We start from the raw sequence: 12,078 nt of genomic DNA, 5'->3' as shown, positions 1-12,078 counted from the left end.
CTGCTGAGGTCACACACTGCAGGGACCGATTTCACAATGGTGCTAGAATTCTTAATATCTTCTTTCTACCCATCAGCTTTCAAACACCGTTTACCAACATAAGGATCCACTGGGAATCAGAAACCCGCACATATTCCAGCGCTCGGGAAGCCTACAACGAGCTGAAGAAACGCGGGATCCAGGTGGAGGAACCGGCGGCAGCTGACGGTGGTTCCAGAGCGGAGTCGAGTCTTCGGGAGCTACTGGGCTGGCAGCCGGCAAATAACAGTGGTGCTGCGGCGGCACTGAGAGCGAAGAGTAAGCTGCAGAACTTCCAGCAGAGCATTTCCGAGTGAAAATAGGCTGAACAACATGACATAACGCAACATTATTTTGACTGGGCTCTGATTTACTATTTCATGGGAGAGGACACTGTTTTTTTTTCTACGTTGGACTAATAGGATGGACGTGTTTTTTCCTAAAGGCGCTTCTACTGTCCTTTTCGGGCCCTCTCAGTTTGAGAGGTTTAACCCTCGACTTGCCAACGGGGTCAAGAGTGAGAAGAGGGAGCTTCTTCTCATCTTGGAAGTCAGTTTGATATTGTTTTGTTTTATTACTGTTCGTGTTCTGGATTCAGGGGCCAAATCAGTCAAGGTAATTTTCTTTGTATATTAATGTCATATAATTTAAAAATCGCTTCCTTAAATGTAAACGGATTGAGTAGTCCAGTAAAAAGAAAAAGAATTTTAGCTAAATTGAAAAAAGATGGGATACAAATCGCTCTTTTACAAGAGACACATATGTCTAAACAAGAACATGATAAGTTTAAGTCATTTGGTTACTCAAACACGTTGTATAGCTCTTGTAGAAATAGTAGAAAGAGGGGGGTAGTCACCCTAATTTCTAACTCACTGAACTTTGAATTGATATCTGAGAAGGGCGACAAAGAGGGCAGATTTGTTGTTATATAGGGGAGAATTGATAATGTTGTGGTCACGATTGTTAATATATATGTACCGCCAGAGAGCAACAGGACTTTCTTAAAAACGTTCTTTGACACCATTATCTCATTTAGTGAAGGAGTTCTTGTTTGCGCTGGAGATTGGAACACAATCCTTAATTATGCTCTAGATACAACAAGCTATAAGAAACAAAAAACTGGTAGGTCAAAAGATTTAAATATCCTGATCCGGGAGATGGGCTTGTTTGATGTCTGGAGGGATCTTCATAATAAAGAAAGAGAATTTACTCACTACTCTCCTGCACACAAAGTCCACTCCAGGATTGATCTGTTTCTGATGAACACCATTGATAGATCCAAAGTGAAGGAATGCTTAATTGGAACATCTGATATTTCAGACCACAACATTATCTATTTGTCCATCAGTTTGTCTAATAGGCCTAAAACAACATTATGGTGCTTAAATATAGGTATCTTTAATAATGAAACAAAGGAGATTAGAAAAGAAATAACGAAATGTGTAAAAGATAATAATAATGGGCAGGTAAATCCCACCTTAGTCTGGGACACGGCCAAGGCAGTAATGAGAGGGAGACTAATTTCTAGAACTGCTTATCTTAAAAAAATAAAAAGATTAAAATACGGTGATTTGGAAAAAACATTGAGGGAATTAGAATTAAAACAGCAAATGACTAACAATGGAGAATTTTCAGAACAAATAACAGAAACTAAAAACAATATAAATGATATGATACTCGAGGAACTTGATGAAAAATTATGATTCTCCAAACATTTTATGAATCAGGCCCAAAAGCTACACGAATCTTAGCTAGGCAACTTCGTAAACACCAATTGAAGCATTCGATTACCAAAATTAGAGAATCCTCAACTGGTAACTTAACCTATGACATGGATAAAATACATAAGACCTTTGAAAATTATTTTAAAACATTATACTCTACCCCAGAACCAGTTAACATAACTGCTATTGACAATTATTTGGCAGCTTTGGACCTACCTTCGCTTGGATTAATCCAAAACGAAGCTCTATCTGCTCCCTTTACCCAGAAAGATTTAGATACAGTTATTGGACATTTAAAAAGTAATAAGTGCCCAGGTAGTGATGGGTTTCCAAATGAATTGTACAAGATGTTCAGGGAGGAGCTATCTCCTGTCCTGCTTGAGTCTTTGAACTAGACATTGAACAGAGCTGAGATCCCACCATCTTGGAGAGAGGCTATAATATCTGTCCTCCCTAAAGAATGAAAAAATTTTCAATGCTGCGAATCATATTGCCCAATCTCAATTCTGAATGTCGATTATAAAAGCTTTACATCAATAATTTCTCGGAGACTGGAGTATTACTAGTTAGATCTAATACAAGAAGACCAGACGGGATTCATCAAAGGCCGACAAACTCAGGACAGCATAAGACGAACATTACATATATTAGATCAAACCAAAAAGCAGAGCATCAGAGTCGCATTAGTTAGCCTTGATGCAGAAAAAGCCATTGATCGGGTCAACTGGACTTTTTTTATATAAGGTACTAGAGCGTCTGGGCTTTAATAATCAGTTTATTAGTTGTTTGAGGTCACTTTATGATGAACCATGGGCCAGGGTAAAAATCAATGGGCACCTTACAAATAGCTTCCAATTACACAGAGGAACCCTCCAGGGATGTTGTCTAAGTCCATTGCTTTTTGCAATATTCATTGAACCCTTGGCACAGGCCATTAGAGAGGATGATGGGATAAAAGGTGTCAGTTTTGCAAATATAGAACACAAAATTGGCCTTTTTGCAGATGATATAATCACATACCTCCAAAAACCAAATACAACTCTCCCCAAAGTTATGTCAGCGCTAACTGAGTTCTGTCAACTGTCAGGGTATAGTCTAAACATCACAAAAATACAAGTTCTGACAACTAACTATTCCCCTAGTAAATCTATAAGAAAAACCTATGAACTTAAGTGGGATGCCAAAAAGCTAAAATACCTAGGAGTACTTATTTCCCGAGATTTGGATGAGTTATTTAGTTTGAACTGAAACCATACAAAAAGACTTGACAGCCTGGGCAAGGTTATTGCTGGATTTCACAGCTAGGATGGAAATAGTGAGGATGAATCTGCTTCCTCGTTTTTTATATCTTTTCATGTCATTGCCTATTAGAATATCTAGCGCACAGTTTCATGCCTGGGACAGGTTGATCTCAAGATTTATTTGGGCCGGGACCAGACCAAGGATAAAATTTAAAACACTCCAAATTAATAGGGACCAAGGGGGTCTGGCCCTTCCAAATTTGAGGGAATACTATTACGCATCTCAGATGAGATTTATGGTCTGCTGGTGCTCCTCAGAAATGGAGACTGGATGAAAACAGATTGAACTTAGACAAGGTGGGGTCCAACCCCAAACACGACTGGGAGATAAAATAGTTACAGACAAAAATGGCTCCTCCATGGGCTGCCACCTTATCGTGGTGGAGGGGTTTGAGTGTCCCAATGATCCTAGGAGCTATGCTGTCTGGGGCTTCATGCCCCTGGTAGGGTCACCCAAGGCAGACAGGTCCTAGGTGAGGGACCAGACAAAGAGCAGCCCAAAGACCCCAATGATGAAGGAAAACTTTGGACTTGGTGTTCCCTCGCCCGGACGCGGGTCACCGGGGCCCCACTCTGGAGCCAGGCCTGGAGGGGGGGCACGATGGCGAGCGTCTGGTGGCCGGGCTTTTACCCATGGAGCCCGGCCGGGCTCAGCCCGAAGAGGAAACATGGGCCCCCCCTCCCATGGGCCCACCACCCGTGGGAGGGGCCAAAGGGGTCGGGTGCAGTGTGGGATGGGTGGCAGCAGAGGGAGGGGACCCTGGCGGTCCGATCCTCGGTTGCAGAAACTGGCTCTTGGGACGTGGAATGTCACCTCTCTGGTGGGGAAGGAGCCGGAGCTAGTGCGTGAGGTCGAGAGGTTCCGGCTAGAAATAGTCGGTCTCACCTCGACGCACGGCTCTGGTTCTGGAACCAGTCTCCTTGAGAGGGGCTGGACATACTTCCACTCTGGAGTTGCCCAAGGTGAGAGGCGTCGGGCAGGAGTGGGCATACTTGTTGCTCCCCATCTCGGCGCCTGTACGTTGGGGTTTACCCCGGTGAACGAGAGGGTAGCATCCCTCCGCCTACGGGTGGGGGGACGGGTTCTGACTGTCGTTTGTGCTTACGGGCCGAACGACAGTTCAGATTACCCACCCTTTTTGGAGTCCTTAGAGGGGGTACTGGAGAGTGCTCCTCCTGGGGACTCCCTTGTTCTGCTGGGGGACTTCAACGCTCACGTGGGCAATGACAGTGAGACCTGGAGGGGCGTGGTTGGGAGGAACGGCCCGCCCGACCTGAACTCGAGCGGTGTTCTGTTGCTGGACTTCTGTGCTCGCCATGGATTGTCCATAACGAACACCATGTTCAAGCATAAGGGTGTCCATATGTGCACTTGGCACCAGGACACCCTAGGCCGCAGTTCGATGATCGACTTTGTCATCGTTTCATCGGATCTGCGGCCGTATGTCTTGGACACTCGGGTGAAGAGAGGTGCGGAGCTGTCCACTGACCACTACCTGGTGGTGAGTTGGCTCCGGTGGTGGGGGCGAAAGCCGGTCAGACCTGGCAGGCCCAAACGTGTTGTGAGGGTCTGCTGGGAACGTCTGGCGGAATCCCCTGTGAGACGGAGCTTTAACTCCCATCTCCGGCAAAACTTCGAACACGTCCCGGGGGAGGTGGGGGACATGGAGTCTGAGTGGACCGTGTTCCGTGCCTCCATTGTCGAGGCGGCCGATCGGAGCTGTGGCCGCAAGGTTGTCGGTGCCTGTCGCGGCGGCAACCCTCGAACCCGCTGGTGGACACCTTCGGTGAGGGATGCCGTCAGGCTGAAGAAGGAGTCCTATCGGGCCTTTTTGGCCTGTGGGACTCCGGAAGCAGCTGATGGGTACCGGCGGGCGAAGCGGCATGCGGCTCGGGCGGTTGCTGAGGCAAAAACCCGGGCGTGGGAGGAGTTTGGAGAGGCCATGGAGAAAGACTTCCGTACGGCTTCGAGGCGGTTCTGGTCCACCATCCGGCGTCTCAGGGGGGGGAAGCGGTGCAGCACCAACACTGTTTATAGTGGGGATGGTGTGCTGCTGACCTCTACTCGGGACGTTGTGGGCCGGTGGGCAGAGTACTTCGAAGACCTCCTCAATCCCACCAACATGCCTTCCACTGAGGAAGCGGAGCCTGGGGACTCTGGGTTGGGCTCTCCAATCTCTGGGGACGAGGTCGCCGAGGTGGTTAAAAAGCTCCTCGGTGGCAGGGCCCCGGGGGTGGATGAGATCCGCCCGGAGTTTCTTAAGGCTCTGGATGTTGTAGGGTTGTGTTGGTTGACGCGACTCTGCAATGTCGCATGGACATCGGGGGCAGTTCCCCTGGATTGGCAGACTGGGGTGGTGGTCCCCCTGTTCAAAAAGGGGGACCGGAGGGTGTGCTCCAATTATAGAGGGGTCACACTCTTAAGCCTCCCTGGCAAGGTCTATTCAGGGGTCCTGGAGAGGAGGGTCCGTCGGATAGTCGAACCTCGGATTCAGGAAGAGCAGTGTGGTTTTCGTCCTGGTCGTGGAACGCTGGACCAGCTCTACACCCTCGGCAGGGTCCTGGAGGGTGCATGGGAGTTCGCCCAACCAGTCTACATGTGTTTTGTGGACCTGGAGAAGGCGTTCGACCGTGTCCCTCGGGGAGCCCTGTGGGGGGTTCTCCGGGAGTATGGGGTACCGGGCCCTTTGATACGGGCTGTCAGGTCCCTGTATGACCGGTGTCAGAGTCTGGTCCGCATTGCCGGCAGTAAGTCGGGCTCGTTTCCGGTGAGAGTTGGACTCCGCCAGGGCTGCCCTTTGTCACCGATTCTGTTCATCACTTTCATGGACAGAATTTCTAGGCGCAGCCAAGGTGTTGAGGGGATCCGATTTGGTGGCCTTAGGATCTCATCTCTGCTTTTTGCAGACGATGTGGTCCTTTTGGCTTCATCAGATCGTGATCTGCAGCTCTCGCTGGAGCGGTTCGCAGCCGAGTGTGACGCGGCCGGGATGAGGATCAGTGCCTCCAAATCCGAGGCCATGGTCTTGAGCCGGAAAAGGGTAGAGTGCCTTCTCCGGGTCAGGGGGGGTGTCCTGCCCCAAGTGGAGGAGTTTAAGTATCTCGGGATCTTGTTCACGAATGGGGGAAGAAGGGAGCGGGAGATCGACAGGCGGATTGGCGCAGCGTCTGCTGTCAAGCGGGCGCTGTACCGGTCCGTCGTGGTGAAGAGAGAGCTGAGCCAAAAAGCGAAGCTCTCGATTTACCGGTCGATCTACGTTCCCACCCTCATCTATGGTCATGAGCTTTGGGTCATGACCGAAAGAACGAGATCGCGGATACAAGCGGCCGAAATGGGTTTTCTCCGTAGGGTGGCTGGGCTCTCCCTTAGAGATAGGGTGAGAAGCTCAGTCATCCGGGAGGGACTCAGAGTAGAGCCGCTGCTCCTTCACATCGAGAGGAGCCAGTTGAGGTGGCTCGGGCATCTGGTCAGGATGCCTCCTAGACGCCTCCCTGGTGAGGTGTTCCGGGCACGTCCCACCGGGAGGAGGCCCCGGGGAAGACCCAGGACACGCTGGAGGGACTATGTCTCTCGGCTGGCCTGGGAACGCCTCGGGATTCCCCCGGAGGAGCTAGAAGAAGTGGCTGGGGAGAGGGAAGTCTGGGCCTCCCTTCTGAAGCTGCTACCCCCGCGACCCGACCTCGGATAAGCGGAAGAAGATGGATGGATGGATGGATGGATGGATGGATGGATGGATGGATGGATGGACAAAAATGGGAATGGTATAGTTGAAGACACGTTGTTAATCTGGAAAGAGGTGGTTGACAGGTACAAATTGGCAGATGTCACTGGACTCCTGATGTGGCCCTCCTGTAACTCAAACTTTCGGCCAGGAGAATTAGATTCCTCTTTTTTAGGCTGGAAAGATAGAGGACTTGTTGCTTTGTGCCAGTTTGTTGAAGGGAACGCCTTTAAAACATTTGAGCAAATGAAAAGGGATTATAATCTTGAGAACAGAGATTTATTTAAACATTTTCAGGTAAGACATTTTTACAATACTAAAATAAAAAAGGTGTTCCTCCGGAAGGTAATACTATTGTAAAAGTTTTTACAAATGCTTATACTCACCTCCCATGTAAAACTGTTTCCAAACTATCTAAAGGGTTGCAGAAACATAATGGAAATAACACCTTGAATATTAAGTCTAAATGGGAAAGGGAATTGAGAGTAAAAGTTGCAGAGGGTGATTGGCTCTCAATGTGTGTGACACAACAGACATCTACCAGTTCTAAAAGATGGAAGGAATTTGTCTGGAAGTGCTTAATTAGATACTTTATTACACCTCAAATTACTAGTAGACATAGAGGAGAAGAACAGCAATGTTGGAGGCAATGTGGCCAACATCACTCTCATGTATTTTGGTCCTGCCCAAAGTTGGCACCTTACTGAGATGGAATCTATCAGATTATTGGGATAATTTTGGGGTATGTCATCCCCAAAGACCCCAGAATTTTTCTGCTGGGGCTGATATCTGGAGAAGTATTTCAAAAAGAAGATGAGTATCTTTTTAAAGTTCTATCAATTGCAAGCAAAAAACCGATTACACGCTCTTGGCTAAAAAAACTCCCTCCCCAGCTAGACAATTGGCGGGAAGTCGTGGAAGAGATTCACTCAATGGAAAAACTGACATATCTTTTACATATAAAAGGACACTCTTACAACAAACGCTGGTCTAAATGGCTGTCATACAAGAACAAGGAAGCATAACTACATGTAACATCTTGTAATTATTTTTTATTTTCTTTTTATTTATAGGCTATATGTATCAGTGCCCCAAGTTCTGTGTGTGTTTTATGTTTCATTGTAATGAAAAATGTTAAATAAAGAGTATAAAAAATAAAATAAAAAACTGAGAAGATGAAGTATGAAAGTTGTTGAAATAGTTAGAGAAAGTTCTCAATCAAAATTGATTTGCACATTTCTCCATACATGTACATAAAAAGGTGTTTTGAAAAAGCTGAATATTTTTGTCACTTGTTTCAGAAAGTGAAACTCAAATTCATTTCACACCGAGTGAATATTTCAAGTCTTATTTCTTGTCATTTTGATGATTATGGCTTACAGATAATGAAAACTCAAAATTCAGAGTTAAAAAATCTAAATATTACATCTCTTGACAATACTGTGTAGCCCCTCTGACAGGAGTGTCAAACTCATTTTCATTTCAACAACCTACAGCTCAAAATAAGAGGTGCAGAAACTAAATGCCAGAGTTTGCAGCGCAAACTTGTTTAAATTATATTTTATTGAACAGTCACTTAGAAAGACAAGCATTCATATGTAAGATAAGATACCGTATATTATTTTTACACCCTACCTTGGTGGTCCCCAGAAAAGGTTTGAGTGCTAATGTTGTTAGCAGCTAGCTTAAATTCAATTCAAATTCAAAGATACCTTATTAATCCCAAAGGGAAATAAAATGTTGTTGTAGCTCATCAAGATTCTTCAAAGAGCCATTGAAGATGGCAAGGAAAGATCTCCTGAAGCGGTCTGTACCACATTGAACCTGAAGAAACCTCTGACCGAAGATGCTCTGCCTTCCCAAGACAGTCTGGTGAAGAGGATGGTCAGGGTTGTCAATAATTTTCTTGATTTTATGAAGAATCCTTCTCCAGAGATTCTTAGTGCTGATATTGGCATTTTACATCTTACTTTATTATTTTTAGGTTGTCCAAGCGCAGGAGGTTATGTAAATTTCCAAGACTGGCCCCTACTGTTAACCTGGGTTGTGACTATTTCCCTCTCTCTGGTGCATTTCTGTCAGAGGAGCAGCAGCACTGTCACAGATGCAATAAGTTGAATTTAATTTAGTTTCTATTCGATTTAAAACTGAACTAAAAAGTTACAGATAAGAAGAAAATAGCTCACAAAACAACGTATTTTGTCCTGATTAATCGCCAAAAAATTACTTGTTTCCAGTAGTAACGACATTGCAAATGGAAAACTAAAGCCATTTATAAATATATTTATAAGCTATCTGTCATGTAAACTAAAAACATGAAGTAACACATCATCTTATTGAAAGCCAGGTACAAAATAAATTAAATTAAACTTACCGTAATATTTGATGAAATAAAACACATGAAACGAAACTTCCACAGGTAAGATGTATTTAAAGGAAATCTGCTGATTAAGCAGTATGTGACGGTAGCATCAATGTGCGCATGTGCATTACCACAAGGAAGGATGGATTCATGTAGGGCTGTGCAGAGACCTGTGGAGGGGCAGGGGCTCAAATTTAAAAAAGGAGCACATTGAACAAAAACTCCATACAACAACAACATAGCAACAACCCATATTAATCAAGAATCTAATTGGATCCTACTATATCATTGCCATCATGCAGGGAAATGCAAAGCAAATCTAGTCTATATTTTCCCCAACAGGTATAAAGTTTCTGTTTCTGCTGCTGACAGTCCTGGAGGGCTGAGCTGATCTGAGACTGTAGCTGTTAATTAAACAGACCAGAGGAGAGAAAGTCTCTGGTTATAAAGTTATGAAATAAGCTAATTTGCTGCCATTTTACTAATTAAGCCCTAATAATATCTATTTAACCTCTAGAACAACCTGATTTATAGATCAAAAAAACTCAAAGGGGTTAACTCTATATAATAGTTTGATATTAGCACCTCTGAGACCTAGAATTATAAGACTGGAACATCAAGGCAAAGAAAACTCAGTAGCTGCAGGTAGGGGCCATTCAGGGGCCTCCAGACACTCAGAGGCCTCCAGACACTCAGGGGCCCCTAGAAATGGTTTAATTGTAACACAGACCATAGAGCTAAACCTGTAGCATATTTTATAGAGAATGACAATGTTATTACATTTTATTTAATGCATTCAGCTGAGAAAAATAAACAGTGCATTTAGGATTTAATTAGGAAGTTTACTTTGTAAAAGTTTAAAGAATCATCTTGATAGTTTGATTGTTGTGTTACCATGGCTACAATATGGTGTAATCTTTGTGTTTGAGTTGGTGTCATGAATTACGGTGCGGTGTTGGTGGTGAGGCAGACGCAGCGGACCCAGGTAAGATGAATATGGTGTTTAATGGCGAAAACACAGTCCAAAACAACTGGCAGCACGCACATGGACACATTGAACATTCACAAGACATTGACACGGACCCGACGAGGAACAAGGAACACAGGTGGAGTTAAATACACGGGAGGGTAATCACAGAAACGAGACACACCTGGGAACAATCAAGGAGAGGACAGGACAACAAAGAGACTCAAGGACACAGAAAACTCTAAATAAACATAGAAAAACACAGATCCTGACAGTTGGGTTTGTTCACAAATACATCACAGCAAATAACCAATAATCAGTGATTGATTTTAAACTCTGCCAATAAACCTGGTCTCCCTCTCACAGACTTCACCTTATCTATATTTAAAGAGATGGTTAACATTCTGTATGTGAACTTCTGATTGTGAAGTTCACATACAGAATGATATACATTCATTAATAGATGAATATCTGACATATTCTTTCTATCAACATTGGAGCATTTAGCAAATGGAAATCATTTTGGTGGTTGACCAACTGACCTAAAACAGGAGATGGTCTGATTTCATTTCAAACGAGGGATGAACTGATTGCAGTTTTCTGGCCGACCACTATCTTTAAAAAGACCTGCCAATTCGGGTTTTGGCCAAAATTTCTTTTGTCTTAACATTTGCTTAAATATAGGGACAAAGATGTTAAGTTTGCAACAGTGAATGGATTATTTTTAAGTGTACATGTGCAGGCATGACCTGGTGGGCAGATCTATCAGTCAGTCCTCTCACAATAGAGGAATAGGAAATAGTGGATGATTTCCAGACCTTCATTGAGGAAGATAAGATCAGTGGTTAAGATCAGTTTCTCATGTAAGTATCCACCGATTGCCGCTTTCCCCAAATTAAGGAAATCAGGCCTGATTTAGCTGTACACTCCTACTTCAGGTGTCTTCATTGTGTCTTTTTAACCAGAAACTTCTTGTTGCAACTGTATTCTTTGTTAGGCTCATGACCAGAGGTAGGCAGGGTATACCTAAAAATTGCACTCAAGTAAAGGTAGCAATACTTCAACATATTTTATTCAAGTAAAAGTACAATGTACTGTAGCTGTCCAAGGAATTACTCAAGAGCAAAAGAGTAATTGGTAAAAAGTTCACTCAAGTACTGAGTAACTGATCAAATTGTTAATCACTTAATATTTAAAAATTACATTATCAGATGCACCAAAATATAAAGTTACCAAAATGTCAATAATTCATATAAGTGACAAAAAGTAACAAAATCGGGCAAAAGAAAATTTTTCCAGATCAGTTTCATATAAAACTTATGAAACTTTATCAAAAACCGAATGTGTGTTTCTGGCGAATCTTTGTTTAAAACATATCTGTCTTTCATCCAGTGATGATAGAGAATCAAAAAATTTTACTCAAGTAAGAGTAGTAATACTTCATTATAAAATTTCTTAAGTAAAAGTAAAAAGTATAGAGTAATAAAAATACTCCTAAAAGTTTTTTTAAAGGTACTCAAGTAAATGTAATTGAATAAATGTAACTAGTTACTACCCAACTCTGCATGACTATTCAGAACTTCCAAAGAGACTTCTCTTGGTTAAACATATAAATATCATATGGTATGCGTATTTGTGCAGAGATGAGGCTACAGTGTACTCACATTTTAACCAAATAATTTTTTTTTTTTGTCGTACAAGTTTCATTAAATCATAAATAACCCACTCTATAATGAGGAGTTTTACGCTATGAAGTTCCAGTTGGGTCCAGTAAAACTAAGTTATGCGGTCTACTTTTATCACTGATAATTTGACTCGCGAACACAGTTTGTTGTATTTGCATGCAGGTGAAAAAGCCTTTACATAAATTACGTACAATCTGAATATGACGAGGGAGAGGGACAGGTGTGGGTGAACCGGGATGGAAAGGGATGGGCTGATATACGTAGACATACAGGGCGGGGGAGCAGGGAGCGAGTGTGTG

The sequence above is a fragment of the Xiphophorus hellerii genome, chromosome 19, assembly GCF_003331165.1.
Source record: "Xiphophorus hellerii strain 12219 chromosome 19, Xiphophorus_hellerii-4.1, whole genome shotgun sequence".
NCBI classification, from domain to species: Eukaryota; Metazoa; Chordata; class Actinopteri; order Cyprinodontiformes; family Poeciliidae; genus Xiphophorus; species Xiphophorus hellerii.
Note: the sequence above shows the minus strand (reverse complement) of the source record.